Genomic DNA, 18,037 nt, shown 5'->3' with positions numbered 1-18,037 from the left:
ATTTATTACAACATGTGCAATGGAATGGCCATGTTTGTACATTCAAAAAACATTACAAATCTTTAGTCAATTTTCCTCAAACATTTACAACATGTGCAATATATTGTTGACCTGGAGCCGCTTATTGTTTTCTCAACAAGATGGGCGTCAGAAGACTGCTCCTTTAAATTTCTCAGAAAAACATGTTGACTGTGTCTTAGCTCTGTTGATTGACAGGCATTAAAGTATCTGTGGGTGGGTGCACATGTTGTGGCATACTATAGCTTCATGTCTTTCTCTCCTTGTCATCTGATCTGTGAATTATTGCAATGCAGACGTTGCAGGGGGCACCTTATAAATATAAATGGCTCTGTAAAGAAGAACTCCAAGCAAGAACAAAATTCAATAATCGACATGCAATGTTTATTTGATTGTTAACTAGACCCAGTCAAATGTTGTATACTTTCATTTCCTGGTAAAGCCCTAGTAAAAGAAAAAGGCATGGCAAATTCCCAAAGTAACTATGTTGGTTAGCTTAATTATTAGTTATAGCTTTAGGAACAGAATGTTTTATATTTAAAATTTTATTTTGAAGCTACAGGACCTCTTGCATCTTCCAGTTTCTCACATTGAGGTCCTACAATTGCTCACCGCCTCTTGTGTCTATACGTTCTGTCTCCAAATGGTGTCTACTGTAATGCAAGAATGCTAGGAAATGCAACCTGGCATGTAGTGTTCCTCCTACTGTGGATGTTCCACATTCTATCCTCTGAATTTAGAGAAAAAAAATAGGTGTAGTGCAGTGTGCAAGCACATTTGTTCCATGAAACATATTTAGTCCACCGCTTTGCTTCTGTACACTGTTGTTGTTCATTTGATTGCTTGATTAGAAACTGCCTTGTTTCATTTTTGGTTTAGTTGAACTTTATGGTCGTGATTTTTTAAAGCTTTCCAAGACTGGAGAGGGTACACTTTCATTATTGAAGCTGGGTGATCCAGCAAACCTGGAATCGATTTGCTGGATCACCCAGCTTCACTGATAAAAATGTATCCTATCCAGTCTTGGAAACCTTTAATAAATCAGACCTGATTTATTAAAGCTTTCTAAGGCTGGAGAAGATTCACTTTCATCTTTGAAGCTGGGTAATCCAGCAAAACCTGGAATAAATCTGCTCCAGGATTTAAAACATTTGCTTCACTGAAGAAAATGTATTCTCTCCAGCCTTGGGGAGCTTTAGTAAATTAGACCCTATGTCTTTACTCTCTGGAGGAACTCCTGATGCTATTGTTTTTTATGGCACTAGAAGGCAGGGAAGGTCTTGGCCCCACAAGGTAAACCCCCTAGGTCCCCCTCTGCCAGGTCTAAAAGTTCCAGCTTTTTCAAGGTCTTTTAATTGGGGCTCACTGCAGAAGTACCCCTTGTTCCCATCTGATGACAGCCCTGGTTGAAGGGGTCTCATACAGCAAGTCCTTTACTGGATGCTATGGTTTCTCTTCGGAACCCAGATTAACTACCATGTCCTACACTAATATAGGAGGTTTTTTGAAAGATCATCAGCACCCACCAGGCAACATGGTATCCAACACACTCACAGATATATAGGATAGCAGTGCCACCCGGAGCAAAATGAACATCAAGTTGCCTTCTGATGGAGTGCTATATATATGGCTTTTACTTAAAAGCCTTTGATCCACTTCAAGGTTAATATACAGAAGATTTGTACATAGCTTCTTTTTGCTTAATATATCAAAACTTGCATATTTACATCACCTATTGTCTTAATATTGGCCTTGGGTAATAAGCTGTAAATTAGCATTCACATTGGAAGAAGGTAGTCCAGTACGAAGAGGCAGTCAAGTTTTGCTGGCATGCACAAGTGTACAAGACCCAAAAAGTTGATGCCGAAATGACATGACGCATGCTGCTTTAGTGTTCAAACAGTAAACTATGGGACTGGCCTTAACTAAGCAATACGGGATGTCTGAAGTAGTAGTCTACAACATAGCTGTACGACTAAACAGGAGTAATTGGTTTTTATAAGTCAATTACATTTTTAGGAAAATTTGTCATGAGAACAATATGGAGTCATCTGAGCATGCCTGGCTGTCTCTTATTAAATATTTTGATATTTCATGGACCCAAGCAAAATGTAATTCAGGTCTTAATCTGTGTTCTTGCTTCAATTCAGTGACTCAGCATTCAAGCTGGGGTAAGAAGATATTGCCAGAAGACCAATATTTTTGTATTGGCCTCATTTTTTTCCTATGAACGGTTTCTTTTAATTTTCTGGTGATGTACAAAATACACAAATCTCTCAAAATATATTCACTCTCAGCAAAGCAGATTTCAGTTTCTATAGAAGCAGAGACACTGATATATTCAGACTCACTAATTAGCGCAACAATTGGTGTTCCACAGAAGCGATGAGTCAGCATGGAACTTTGTGTAACTTTATGCACACAAACAATTATTTTTCCCCCTGCAAATTTTCTTTAAATAAACACGGGAACCTCCCCTTCAAGGCTGTCTAACCATCTGGCATCTGGTGTTGACTTGATTTTTCAGCCTACTCGAGTATTTTTAAGGCTGATTGTTCCTACATTTTTGGACAACCCAAAAGGATTAACTTAAAATGTTCAGACCAAAGTCTGAAATCACAGGTTCTGAGTAATGATTGCATTCTGAAACAAGAGTTAGCCTTATTTTCTAAACTTTAAAGATTAATTTTGGGAAACTGAACTTTTATAATGTTATTTGACACAAGGCAGAACCAGCACTGAAAATGCCTAAAAATCCAAGCATCACATCTAGGGACTAGTACTGCAATGTATTACATATTTGTTTTTTAGTTTGCACTGCAAGGTAAATATTTGTTAGGGTCTTCACAGGCAGGTAGCACAGGTTTACCTGAGGTAAAGAGTTTAAGCAACACCTGGTCTTCAGAACCAGGGCACCATTCAAGAGGTGTAGGACTGGTAAACTTGGAGGCGACTCGACTGTTTGCTGCAAGATGTTTGGGGATCATGACTCCACCCGAGGGTAAAGAACAGAGAGGCTTTGGTGTGGAGACAAGTGGTGTCCAACAGGCAGGAGAGGATAACCACCGAGATAAGAGGTCAGACATGATCCAAGGTAAAGGTCAAGCCAGACCTTGAATTAGGCAAGCATAATCCAATGTCTAGGAAAAGGTCAGGACAGGTGGCAGGAGGGTGTAATCCAAGGTCCAAGCAAAGCTAATATAGACTCTGCCCTTTCTAGGGAGCTCCTCTTTGGGTTGTGTCCAACTGTGCATACCTACCTATGGACATGCAAGTCCAGGGAGTACAGCTGCATGCGGCTCCACCATGACCACAACCTCAGCAGGGAAGACCGGTGCAGGACACGCAGAACAATTCAGCAGAGATCTCTGCAGGAACCTACAGGTAGTATAATATTATTACAACAAAAAGCCAAGGGGGCTGATTAACTAAAGGAGTTTGAATTTTAACTAGGTAAATTATCCCCTTGTAAGTGATATTTTTCTTAGCTTAGTGAATGTGGATCTGGCAATAATACGTTTTGCAAAGAATACCCAATCATGTGCAAGGAAAGCTAAAAAAAAGGATGTTTCCTTGCAGTTAGTTTCAATAGTTAAAGTTATCAGAGCATCATACTACTAAGTTAGCTATGTGAAATACTCCTTGCAAGGGGAAGTGAACAATTTCCATTCCATAAGTAAATCACCCTCAAAGAGTCAAAGTCTGTGTTCACTTTAAATTTGTTATAGTTCCCATTTAATTGCCACTGTGCCCAATGAAAAATATTCAAATGTTACATTGAGCCATGCAGGAATTGGAAACGCAGCTGTGTCTACAGAGCTCCCTATTGACATTTCCAGAACATAAACATGACATCCTGTTTAGCAGCCCAGCAACTCTTTGAGCCAAATGGACGCATTTGGATATCCACAGGAAGGTGGTAGTGCATAAGCATAGAAACAAAATCAGAATATTCAGTGACCTGTTTCTTTTTGCTTAGGAACATTCAGTCTTATCTCAGTATTTTCCAGGCTGCAAATAGTTAAAAAAAGCTTTTACTAAGTTACATCCCAGAGAAACCCATCTACACCTATACAAACATATTGTTGTGTTGCTGTCAGTTTAGGTGTGTAAGCACTGATATGGTACACTAATTGATGCCCTGGAGAACAACTAAAATAAAAACACTTCAAAGACCAAAGAATATATTCAGCAACTGAAGTTATACTGCAGTGCTCAGCACTTACAGTAATCAGAGATTCTTTACTAAATGGTCAAAGTGGACTTTTATCAGCAATGTATAAAGAAAGGCATCCTACCGGCAAGAAACAATCGCTAGTCTGATCCCTTTCAATATTAATATTACTATTTCCCCAAATAAAACAATTCTAAGGCTGTTACTAGAATTTGTTTTGGTTCAGTTTTAGGCCAAACAGTTTTACAGGTTTTATGATTCTAAATTACCCAAATCTGAACACCATTGAAATCAATAGGGATAAAACTCTAGTGGTTTGTTCTGGCCTCAAGTGTGACTGAAGTATATACATATATATATATATATATATATATATATATATATATATANTTATATATATTATATATATATATATATATATAATCTAGTACAATGAGCCTCGAGACAGTAGCCACCCTTCGGTGATGACAGGTCCGGGACCAGCATTGCATCTCTGAAAGGCGCTATCATCGTCTCCGGCTCCATGGCACACTTCTGTGATAACAGCAACCCTCTTTGGTCATTGAATGACCATCCATTATGTAACTCCTGTGCAAGTGCAGAAGTTACATATTCTCAGCCTTCTGGCTCTACATAGAGCCACGTTCTACACTACCTGGCATGCTGTACAGCGTAGAGCTAAACAAAAAAACCACCAGTAACCAAGGCTTTCTGACTTTTTGGTAATTAGTACTACCTATTGGTGCCTTTTTCAGGTCCAAACTCAGGGTACTGTAAAAACAAACCCCTATCCACCAGTGGGCATGATGGTAGGCACTCCTCCTGGACTGAGATGCACTAATAAAGACGTGTAAGAGTCACCCAGTCCCAAATACTGTAAGCCTAACTTGCATGACGATGTGCTCCTAGAGGGTGCTTGTAAATGAGCCTGCAAATGACATGCTGGATTTAGGATAAATGGGCAGAACAACACATTGTCCGAAAAGGGTACAGAGTGGAATATTAATATTTAACAAAAAGAAGTTCACTTCTCAATTTCCTGTATATAGAAATCTAATTCATACCAATTCTAATGACACTATACAAGTCCTTATTAAAGGAATTTAATGCATATAATGTAAGGGAGGGGACAATGTGTTTTTGCTAGCAGTACTATCTGGTGGCAGGTGCTTAGAAGACCAATACAAAGTAACAAGACTTTAAAAAAAATGATTATGCATTTCTAAGATTATTTTACATATTTGTCCAAAAAAAGAAACTTTTAGAAGATTCACTTTAAAGAACTTTTGTCACTAGTGGACTCTGGGTTCCACAGCTCTGGAGTGAGTGACAAACACAATAGATGCAAAATCAAAGGAACTCTCCCGCAGCTGCTTAAAATGTTAACTTTTCTCTATTTTTTCCTAGTTTCCGTCATTCCGTTGAGATCTGCCTTCCAGTACTATGCCGCTACCTGGAATGTGAATGTGAAGACAGCAGGCCGCTTGGTGCCTATAAATGAAAGTCATCTTTCAAAGCTTCGGATAGTTTTATGCTCTGCACATAGAGACTAACAACCGACGGAAAAATCTTTTAATTAAAACAAAATATTTCATCTGAGAAGGATGGAATAAAGCTCATGAAAATTCTAAAGCTGAAAGATTTAAAGCAGAACTCAGGTCTAAATAATAATAATAAAAAATGTTGATTGTCTCAGTACGACTGAGGCCATTTATATCTAACAATGTATTTTTGGAATGTGGGAGGAAATTGTGATACCAAAAGAGAACCTAAACAAGCATTTTATGTCTCCTTGTTGGGACTTTTCTTTTCTTCTTGTGCTGGTATCTTGCATTTAATCTGCTGTACAAAAAAGGTTTAAGTTTGTTGCCATGTTAAGACATCAGGAACGTTTAATTTCCTGGAACCTATTATAGAATTATATCTCCCAGGGCAAGCAACACATTTACACTTCTCTGTGGACAGGAAAGTCTGTACAAAGATGATAGAGAAAGCCTGGCCATTGATACCAGTTACAGAGTTACACTTTAATTGTTTCTGCTCTTCCTTAATTGGTAACATGAAATGTTTGGCAGAATAAAAATCTGATCTTACAGTCAGGCACATCTAGAAAAAGATCCCAGTGGGATAATCATAGCTATAAGGCAAGCAAGGGAGAAAGGGAGAGAGATTAAGCAGGAAATGAGCAAAGAAATAAATTGTTTGAGAGATAGAAAGGAAAGCAGTTGGAAGGGTATGAAGGCAGGAAGGTAAGAAGGGCAAAGGAGGAAAGGGGAAAAGATGGAAAGAAAAGGGAGGAGAATGAAAATACAGGAAAGGACAGAGGAAATGGAAAGCAAAAGCAAATGGAAAGGAGAGAAAAAGGAAGGTAATAGTAGAAAGGGAACGGAAAATGGAAAGGAAAAGCAAAAGGGAAGAGGAAAAGCAAAAGCAAAAGGAAAGAAAAATAATAATTTAGAATGAAAAAGGAAATGGAACACAAAAGAAAAGGGAAAGGGGTGAAAAAGAGAAGGAGACAAACAGGAAGGTAAAGGTAAAAAAGGAAAGTAGAAAAAAGTGAAACGGAAAGAAAAAGGAAAAGGAAAGGAAAGAAAAAAAAGAAAAAAGGGGAAGGAAAATGAAGAGAAGGAGAGAGGAAGAGATGGGAGAGAGAGGAAGAGACAGAGAGAGAAAGAGAGAGAATAAGGAGAAGGTAGACAGGTTGACAGGTAGGAAGGGAGGAAAGAGAAAGAGCAAAAAGAAAGGAAGAAAGTGTTTTTTTGAGAGACGGAAAGGAAAACAGTCAGGAGTAAAGAAAGGTAGAAGGAACTAAAGAAAAAGGAGGAAAGATTGAAAAGAAAGAGAAGGGAGAGATGGGAAGTAAAAGACAGAAAAGGAAAGGAAATGGAAAGCAAATGGAAAAGGGAAAAAAAGGAAAAGGAAAGAGGAGGAAATGGGAAAGAAAATAAAAAGGGAAAAGGAAAGAGAAAGGAAATGGAAATGGAAAGAAAAAACAAAGGGAAGAGAGAGAAAACAGAATAAAAGGTTAAAGTGAAGGGAGAAGAAAAAGAAAGAAAAATGGAAAAAAAAGGTAAATGAAAGAATAGGAAAGGAATGAAAAAGGTGTAGGAAAAAAGAAGGAGGGGTGAGAAAAGGTGAGAGAAAATGAGTGAGAGAAAGAGAATGTGAAAAAAAGTAGGTTGGCAGGTAGGAAGAAAGAAAGAAGGGAAGTAGGCAAGAGTGAAGCAAGCAAGAAACAAAGGAAGGAAGGAAGTATGACAAGTAGTAAAAAAAAAGGAAATAAAGAAGAAAAGAAGAAAGAAAATAAGGAAATACCTCTTTTTCTGTACTACATGTACAAACAGAAGAAGTTAATGAATGCTAAGAGTATGTGAGTTATTATAGGCAGGTTAATCATTCTTTATATATTTGTTCACATTTTTTATTTTGCTGTTTGCTTGCAGTTAGTTGCCCTTTAAGCCGGGCTCCTGTTCTGTCTGTAGGCAGTGTTCCATGGCAAGAACTGCAGTAGAAGAGTCTCTCCAGTCTGAATTGTTCTGGGACTCTGGCAAGTCATCAGCAAAGCAACAGCACTGATTAACCTATTCATGCTTACATGAGGATATTCATAATATGCACCCCGAGGACAGGTGCTGAGAACTCTGAAATTGAGAGGTTATTTGAAACAGCTTCATTCTGCAAGGCGGCTTTATTGATGGATTTGCCTTCTCTCATTTCAGCTGATAGCAGAGAGAAAGAAAGACATGCCTGTATTGACGTTCATGCTGTGTGGTCTCTCTATCACCATGAACACCCAGTAAGGGGAAGAAAGTCATACAAGCGCTGCAGGCCTTTTGAAGCCAGTAAAAGGAGGACTGCAGAATGATAAATGCAAAGACATTCATTACCTGGCTATCTCTGACTTCAATATCTTAGGGCTGGTGGTGAGGTTTTGGTTGGGATACCAGTTCCTCCCACTCAATTAGGGTCTTTAGTGAAAGGATCAGTACCGCCGACTGCCATATGCTGTAAAATTTCTAAATGTTGGTTCTTTAACACCCCCATGGGGTATTCCCGGGGGTGGATTTACCATACAAAAAGTGGTAATCCCGATTCACACTCGGGTTGCTAAAAACATAAAAAAACACTTACCTTGTTCCATTGTTGTCCCCTGGCATCCTGCTGGTCCCTGTAGGTCCTCGAGGCGTCTTCTTCCTGGTGACTGCAGAGACGATCTCGGGGGTTTCCCGGTGACGTCGGTGCTGTGGGAGGCGCTGCTGGAAATTCAAATAATTTTGTATTCAATTCAATAAAAAATAGCTGTATTGAGTCCAATACAAAGAAATCTTTATATAATATTTATTTATTATACATACTACTGTACAGTTATATTATATGTTTCATTATTTATTTTTTTTAACAGATTTTTGTGTTTTTTTATTTAAAGTTTATTATTACATTTATTTAATTTACTAAATATTGGACATATTTCAGTCCATTATGCCTAAGAATTATAGGCCTACAATGTAAAATAAATTTCCATGCAAAAAAATGTAACACTTTTTGCGTGGAAATACAGACAGAATTACATTGCTAGGGGGGTTAAGAATCTGAGTAGTGCAGTGGTCAAGCAACTGGCAAGGCAACAGCCGCTGAACATAACCACCAGTCTCAACTTACCCTAAAAGCCATTGCCCTTGGACAAACATGCAGATTACAAAGTCAAATTACAGGCAGAACTACTGATCTTGTTTCGGGACAATTCCTGAGTAGTAAATTCACTAAATCAGCACAGCAGCCAAGCAACTATCATTTTTCAAAAGGAAAGTTCAGCAATCCCCAGCTCCATTTGTTTTCAGTTCAGGTTTATTTTATTTCTGCGAGACATCTTGCATCCTGGAAGTAGAGGAGTTCATTAAACTCATATGGACAGTTTAAAGCTTTACTCCAGGCAAACAACTAAATACACAAATGAAATTTGCATACAGGAGTTGTTTTACCTCCCGATGGTTTGTATCTCTCTTGATTCAGTCTTGCTACACAGCAAAGCTCTGCGTGGCAGGTAAGGGCACCTTATTGTCCTCTGCTGTGTTTGAGTAATACTTCCACGTCTTATTCCTCCCGCAGCCTATGACAGTGATAGGGCAGAATGGTGAACCTGCCCTGAGCTAAGCTAATTCTGAGCTCTGCTATGAAGGGGCTTCAGGAGGATAATTTAATGGCTGACTGTTGGAAACTTAAAGAAAAGTATAAGTGGGAAAATGATTCAGCTACTTGGCATTCCAGTTCAGTTTCATGGCATCTCAGCTCTTCCGTACGCGGGGTACTTGCTGACTCCAACATTGTAACAAGGTAATATACAAACCACTGGGAATTTTTCAGCCACATTGCAACCAGCATTACTTTACATCTATGTCTATAGCAGCACACTTAAACCCTCTTTACTTCGATTTAAATCCTTTCCACTGTTACTAAAGTGAGTTAACTTGCTCAGTTCTATTGAGGGACATAGGGGAACCCTTGAAACAACTTTCAGGATATCAGGAAACCCCTGTTTTTATTACTATATCCACAGCTCACTGTACATTAGCGTGGTAGTCACTAGGAAGAAAGCCTCGTAAATTGCTGATTAGGTGAAAGAATGTCACCCTTACAAATAACCAGTGGTGTAGCAAAGCGGGCAAGGGTGGGAACACCGTGCCCTCACTTTTTTTGGGAATGGGCATGCGTGCCCATTTTGCAAAGAACTCCTTGATGGTCAGTAGAAGGACCCTGCTAGAGGGGGGCACACCGGACAGGTGTAGTTGGGCGGGCACATTATGAATAGTACCATGCCCCTCTTCTTTTTTTAAAACTACACTCCTGCAGATAACCAAAATCATCATTGGTATCAATTAAATTGACCTAAAAGGCACAAATTGCACAGTGCTCACGCATCTTGAGTATATTTTGTTCATTACCTCCCCTGAAGAAGTAGCCTAGAGCTATGTTGAGCTTCTGTGGTCCATTTGCCCTGGTGTTATTAAGTGTAATTTCAAGATTTTGGTTTAAAAATCTCCCTTCCATTTGGCTTTTCTACTATGTACATAGTATAATAGCCAAACAGTACCATACAACTATGAAAAATCTCCATTTACCATAGGAATATTTACTATGGAATAAATGCATAAACCAATATTTGTTATATTCATGTATGTACTCTGTTCTTTATGTATTTTGTCAAAATCATAGATTGAACAAAGCAAATGTAATTTCATTTTATTTATTGGATCCTATAGAATCCCCCCTTACTTGGGCTTGGTATACCAAAATGTTTTTAATGATTAATACGTTTGATAAACAAATCTTTTCAGCAAATACATGCATCCTTAACTTTGATTGATGACAAGAATATAACTATTTTTCTATTTCAACATTTCTATTTCCACACGTCCTTCTCTACTTCCCCATTGCAAAAACACAAAAATTCAGTGGCCATAGACTCCAATGCATTTTGCTGAAATTCTTGCATTTTGTTGTAATACGTAATTTTCACAAAAACCCTTCAGGAATACATTTCTGCATGTTCCTCATTCCTATGTAATATTTGGAGATGGGGCAAGGCTTTATCTCCTAATAACAGCAATACAAGGCCAGGATAGCCATTGGTTATTTTACCGACAGCAGAAAATTTTAAATGACCTTTGAAACTATATTAACATGCTTTGGTTTTTCAGATTGCTTGGAGATTGGATTTACATATACCGGTACTTTAAACTGTCAGCATCTTGGACATAGTGGATGGCAAGGCTTATTTTTGTAAAATGAGATTGGCAAGCAGTAGCTGTGGAGCACAGTGAGCAAACCTTTCACACAATGCACCCCAGCAGTTTACAATGCATTAGCTGTCATTTAAGACCGGTATACACTTTGTGACCTATTGCTGTATAGGCCTGAATAACAAGTGGGCACTTAGGGTTTGCCTGTACATATTTTGGTGCTTCCTTTCAGAATAACTACTTTGAGCAATAGTGACAGCTCTATAATCAATAATATAGCACTTAATGTATTTTTTAAAACCCAAGTTGAGTAAGTACTTGAATGTGACCTGTATCAGCCTCTTTCAGTACTAGTACAGCAAAGCTGGTGAATAAGAGAAAGATGTGCAAGAATTCAATCAGCTCATGTGTTGTCCAGCCAATGCCTAAGGACAAGTCCAAAAACTGAAGATGAATATTGCTGCTAAAGCCTGTTTTGGTATTTTATCTTTTAATAAGCTAATTATATTTTGTCTGGAGATCTACTTTAAATACCAGGTGTACCTGCAAAAAAAAACTGTCTGTCTGTCTGTCCATCCATTTCATCCTACCCTTAGCTATCTGACTGCTGTCTGCTTTTACATTGATATTCATGGTGCTCTTGTTCCTTTTTTAGTATGCCAAGGCAAAGCTGGCGCTATGAAAAATACATCAAACAGAAACAATGTGTACTGAAAACATATCCTCTGCAGCATTTACAAACCTCTGAATGCTTTGGTTAAAGGAAGCAGATTGAAAAGCAGTTTAACAGTTATGCCAACTGATTGGACCTTTAATCCTTTACCTGTTAACATTCCAGTTCCAACTCTGCCACCACCTGCCTAGGCTAATGGCACTGACTTGCAGGCTGCTTGAAAGGTTTCAACCCTTTTAGAAGTCATGACACTTCCTTGTTCTATTATGTTAGGAGATGTGGGTTAGATTCCATCAACAGAACCCCCAAAAATGTACTTTTACCTGGCCCAATTCTGGGTCCCTAATACAATGTGACCTGGAAGTGCTCAGAGCTAACTACAAAGTTCCAACAGCCAGCAACAACAGTGCAAACATTCAGGTGGAGGTGGGCATATGGAATTGCAGATGTACGTTACTGCCAAGGGCCCTGATCCTCTCAATCAGCATTGGCTTCATATTAGTTTGGTGGGGGAAGGAGCACTATTGGCATTGGCAAGTCCACCATTGCATTGAATATAGGCTGTTTACAAAAACAATGAAAGGGGTGCTTTACTCAGCTTAGCAAATGGGATGAAGCGCCGCTGACTTCAAACAGTTGTGCAAAGAAAACTCTTGTTTTATGATTTACTTGAATATAACTGAGAATGATCAACACATTCACTAAGCCAAGTGAATTATCCCTTTGCAAGGTGATAATTCATCTTGGTTAGTTAATAGCTTTCGTAAATCACCCCCAAAGAACAGAGATAATTAATTTACGTATTCCTATTCCCCTACTTTCATCTTTCACATTTCCCTGGTTTTCTAGGTTTTGTGTTGCAGGATGTGGATAGTGCTATACAAATTATTTTGTATCGGGAAGCCTCTGCTCCAGGGGTTATTACTTTTTTACCAGTACAAAAAGCAAAAAAGGTAGATATGGCTGCTGTGACTGCAGATGTAATTTTAAAGGTAGCCATTGAATGGGGTTCTACCAATAAAAATGGACTTTTACTTGTCTTAGATCTGATCTCCTTGTAAAGTGTGACCTGGAAATGCACTGAGCTCCCAGATATAACCGGGCACTATATAGCAGTCAACAAAATTCACGTTTTTTCTACGTGACAGGTTTACTTTAGAGAAGTGAACTGAAAATGCAATCTAATTTTTAATCTAAAAATTATGAATATGAAAATAACCCCAAACTATTACCAACTCACTATTACCATGGTAAAAAAATAAAGTCATGAGTCGATGAATGGACCATAGAACAGTGCTCCCAAATATGAAAGTTTTTCCACCAAGGTAACTGTGGCAGATTAGTTTACTTCTAATTAATACAAGAGACCACACATATCGAGTTAGTGCATCACCTTCTACATAACGAGCTTACTGACTTCAAGAAGCTCTTAAAATCATTAAGGACAGTAGTTGCCGTGTACACTAAATATAGAACAATCACCACTGAAGTGAGACAATGTTTACTGCAAAAGAACATAAAAGAAGAAAAAAAACAAATTTGCCTTAAAGAAAAGAAAAACTGATTATCCTGGTATTCATACAGCCCCGAAAAGCAAGGATAGCTTTGAAATGAGTTCTCAATCCGGGCGACACAATTTTACTTTTATTGTTTTTGCCTTTATTGTTTTTGAATGACTGATCCTTAAATCCATTAGAAGAGGGGGGGAAAACTTGCTTACAACATAATCTGATCTGAACAGTACTGAACCCCGCCGAGCTCCTTGATGGAGATGACAAGCTAATGGTGTCAGCAGTGCAATGAGCCAATGTGAGGCAACAGCCGATGTCACCCACCAGAGAACACAATTACTCTCCGATGACTCCTGAAGAGAGATGGAACAGATGTGACTTGTATCTTTTTTTTTCTGTTGCATACAGAGCGAATTAGCTCACCTGGTGGCTGTGGCCTGATATTTTGGCTATTTAAAGAGCTTGTGTTTGAAAAATATGAAACAAGTCTCAGTAGAGCGCTTAAGATTAACATTACGCTCAGAGATGTGTTTTCTCTTGTTGTCATATTTTAGTTATTTAAGATCTCTCCACATCTACTAGTCATTGGGTCCAATCCAATAGGTCAATTTGGCTGTATAATTTAGATCAGACTCACAACATTTTACTTTCACAATTTACAGTGATCAGTTCTAATTCGAATTTCAGGTGATAAGCAAAGAGAAAACTGGTGTTGAGTGGTCCATATCAAGACAATTTAGCTAAAACTGAGCAAAACTAGCATTGTTTAGACTTTTTGCATAATTTGGGTTATAGCATAACTGGTGGAAGACAGTGATGATGATAGTAGGTTCTCTTGTCCATCTGGCCCGGGTGCTCCTAATGTTGACAACTGGTGTGCTGGGAACCAGAAGGGCTCATGTGCCGGTAGGAACAGATTGGGTAACAGGCCAAAGTCGGTAACAGAGTGACATGGGAGATGCAAAAGTGTAAATCAGGAATAGGCTGAGTAACAGGTCAAAGTCAGCACTGTGCTGGCTGGTTCATTACATGGCAGCAGTAAAAGTCCTGGGTGAAGAAGCAAGTCCAAGCACGAGCCACAAAAGTAAAATCAAAGAAACAAAGTCAAGGTATAATCTGGGTCACCACCAATGATCTAAGTCACAGGTCAGCTCAGGTGAATACAGAAGACCAGATAACAAGTCAACGAGGTTAGTAAGGCATTTAAGGGCCACCTGACCCCGGATAGGCATGCTTCTGTGTGGCCATGTCTGTGTGGCATCAGTACAGGGACATATACACCCTTATACAAGAAGGCACAAACAGTTGCATGAGAGATTGGAGTATGTGCGCACCCAAGTGCCTTGTCCACACGTTTCTTTCTTACAAACTTGCACAGGCAAGCCATGCACACGGGCCTGTGCCCAAAACCATTCTCCATCCTTATTTGGTACATGGGCCAAATGTACACAGCTGTTAAATTTCCTGGTCTGTTCCTTCTGTAATTGTTGGGTTTGTCCATGCCAGTGTAAGGAGTAAAAGGTTGCCTCCTTGACCTATCAGAAGATTCTGTAAATGAGAAATATGAGGAATGGACTGGTTTAAGCAAAAGCCCCTCATTGGCCCAAACTTTTATTTTAGATAGGGTAGTAAATGGTTTTGCTGTCAATATCTGCAGCCACTTTATGACTACATGCCTTGATAGTGCCAATGGTGGACCATGCCTGCACATGTGTGTCATCAAGGTTGTTTACAGTCAAGAGAACATTGGTAAAAATGTTGGATTACATAAAAAGTGTTCTTTTCAATAACAGGAAGTTTTCCTTAAAAAAAAAAAGACCTTCATGGTAATACTATTAGGTATTATTTCAGTGAAAGCTGCAGATTAAAAAATACTTGTGAAATGACATTAACATATAAAAAATATGTGATATGTATGTGACCAGGCATACTTCCTCATTATTTGGTATACTCTACTAGATTTAACACGTTTTCCCCTTTTCTTCTGACCTCATTTACAAGCTGTTCTCACCAAAACATTTGCCACCCACTGAATGTTTTTTGATTTTTGCATCCTGAATCAAACACAATTGTAAGACCCTGGTCAGCACCAGTACTCACCAGACACCAGTCTCCCAATCTAATGCCACACTCTTCATCTAAAGAAAGCCCCGACTCAGCCTCGGGAGACTGGTTGTGTCTCCTAGCACACGATTGCCCCCAGGACTTAATGCGCAAGGGATGGTGTCTGGGGAAAGGCTGGCAGAGGACCAGAAGCCCACAGATAAAGCAGTACCAAGATTCCAACAGAGACAAGTCCAGAATACAGGGCAGAGGTCATACATAGAATATCCATCCACCAGACAAAGTACACAAGGGTAAAACACAAGCAGAGTCAAGGTCACAGACAAAAGGTTGTTCAAGGTGACATAAACTCACAGGATGAGAAACAGGCAAGAACAGTAACTCAAGAAAATCTCCAGCACAGATTAGCCCAGCTAAACGTTACAACAAGCACTGGTGACTGGGAGCAGAGAGGCTATAAAGTCCCAGCAGCCAAGACTGTGCATACCTGAGTCAGGAACTAATCTGCCTCTAAAAACCCCTTCAGCTGTGCACAGCCTCACATAGTGGTGCTGGGAATATAGATAAAGGGGCTGCTTATTCATAGTTCTCCTTGCTACTACAATTGATATCGCTGGACAAAAAAAACAGTGTCTGATACTGCGATGGTGCCCAGCACAAGATCGCTGCATCTCCTAACACCAATGGTATGAGTTGATTTCAATAGCCAAATTTGAACCTCCCATTAATTCAATGGCATAGGCAAATTTGACTAACATACACCCAATGTTTGTCAAATTTGCCTATGTCATGGACTTCATGGGGGGTTCGAATTTTAAATCCCTGACAGTTGTTATAATTCATAATGGTCCATAGCCAAACACCAAGCCATTTAAGAAGTGCATGAATTAGTATATATTACAGGAAAAGACTGAAAGCCAAAGAGCAAACATATCTTGTGTAGAGTGCAAGGTTGTAGTGATTGATTTGGATTAGGGATAAATTTCCTCGAACATCCGATGGGTCCGCAACATTTCGGCGAACTGATTTTGCAGCCGTGGGAATCCTCCTGTGCATGATTCCTGGGCACAAGAGGTTAAATGAGGGCTTGCCCCAGAAGGCCAAAATGAAGGAAGCCCTCATTAACCTCTAGTGCCTGGGGATCGCACACAGGAGGATTTCCACGGCTGCATTTATGATTGCAGCTGCAGTACTCCTCCTGTCAATGTGAGTCTCGTGGCTCATCACAGGATAATTCCCACAGCTGTATTCATTCATGATCAGCACAGCCGTGGGACTCCTGTGTTCTTGAATAGAGAATTTCTATCCAAAAACACATACTACAGGGCTGCAAGAGCAATCAGGGGAGCATAGCTGACAGCTCTTGCAGGTCTGAAAAAATTTAATCTCAAAGGCTGAATTTACACGGCCCGATTCACTGCGAGATCGAATTTTAAAATTTCACTTGCTCATCCCTGATTTAGATATATTTTTTAAATTGTTAAATAAAAAGATGTATGAAGTGTTTACAGGTGACCTGGCCTGTCCCTTCTTTAACAAGAACCAACCTCCTTAATTTTTTATTGTATATTTAGATTTAGTTCAATAGGCTCTTTTATTTTATCAAAGAAAAGTTCAAAGACTTTTCACTCACCAATATCCAATTATATATGAGTAGATTTTCCCTGGAACCCCATTGAGGCCCATTTGTAAAAGGTTGGCACCCAATAACAATTCACTTTAGTTGGAATCTTTACCAAGCTTCAGCTTCAGTGCTCCACCACCCCTATTCTCAAACAATAAAAACTAAAAAAGAGATTCGGCTTTTTAATGTTCTAAAAATGCAAAAAGACCTGAAAATAGGGGAAGAGAAATAAAACACATATCTCAAATAACTATACAACAAAAGAGAATCCATTTATAAACTCCTAACTGCGTAGGTTTAAAGGGAACTATTAGTCATCAATATGAGATATGCTTTGGAGAAAATGATGTTCCTCTGCTGAATCAGCACAACAGAAAGTCAACAATAAGTATCCACAAATGGAATACAGCTGTGGACCAAATGAAACCCTTGTGAATACAGAAAAGGAAATGTCTCTTCATAGGTTTCAGACTGCACAAAATCATCAGGGAAAACATACAGAAGAAGTGTATAACAAGGTCAAAATGGCAGCGGGTTACATAAAATGGCTGTTCTTACTGAAGAAGCTTTTAATAAGATTCTTTGTCGGCAAAGAAGGAATTTAATTAGCACTTTCTTCATGCTGAGCAAATCTCAGCATTGTAACTTCAAGTAAAGGATCTGACACTCTACTGAAGCTAAGAGGACTTTATTTGTCACGCCCATACTAGATGTCTGCCGGTTCGTGGAGATAAGAGATTTTTGCCAGATGGTTATCTCAATGTAATGTTTTTAATAAAAAAATAAAAATAAAAAATATAAAAACAACATTAATAAAAAAGGAATAATTATATTACATTTATGAATAATAAAATATGAAAAACAGAATAAATGGAATTATAACAAATATAAAAATATATAAAAAAAACTATTTATAATGAACAAAATAATAATACCAATAATAATAGAATAAATAAAAACAATAGTAATAAAAAATTAATACATATTATTAAATATATATATTTTTTGCATAAATTAGCTCATTTATTAATGTGACACCGGCACTTTTTAAGAAAACGCATAAGCACAGCCATCTTCTTCCTCTTCATGGGTTTGGGTGTCATCAGAAGCCAAAATATAAATAGAGAAGATGACCACGCGTGCCGTCCTGTCTGTGCTGGAAAGGAGCCAGGACAGCGCAGGACCCAGTGGACTAGGTTTAGGGAGATATTGATGACTTTTTCCACTTTAATAATA

At 38.7% G+C, this 18,037-nt stretch overlaps 1 long non-coding RNA gene across 1 annotated transcript in view; it reads right to left on the bottom strand.

The window, feature by feature from the left end:
• Positions 1 to 18,037, bottom strand: part of LOC140338098 (uncharacterized) — a 134,932-nt gene that overhangs the window by 93,987 nt on the left and 22,908 nt on the right. Inside the window, exon 2 of the long non-coding RNA XR_011922181.1 lies at positions 8,324 to 8,448. This is a non-coding gene — a long non-coding RNA (uncharacterized lncRNA). The remainder of the gene's footprint in view (positions 1 to 8,323; positions 8,449 to 18,037) is intronic.

The sequence above is a fragment of the Pyxicephalus adspersus genome, chromosome 9 (assembly GCF_032062135.1).
Source record: "Pyxicephalus adspersus chromosome 9, UCB_Pads_2.0, whole genome shotgun sequence".
NCBI classification, from domain to species: domain Eukaryota; kingdom Metazoa; phylum Chordata; class Amphibia; order Anura; family Pyxicephalidae; genus Pyxicephalus; species Pyxicephalus adspersus.
Note: the sequence above shows the minus strand (reverse complement) of the source record. Positions and strands in the feature narration are given on the sequence as shown.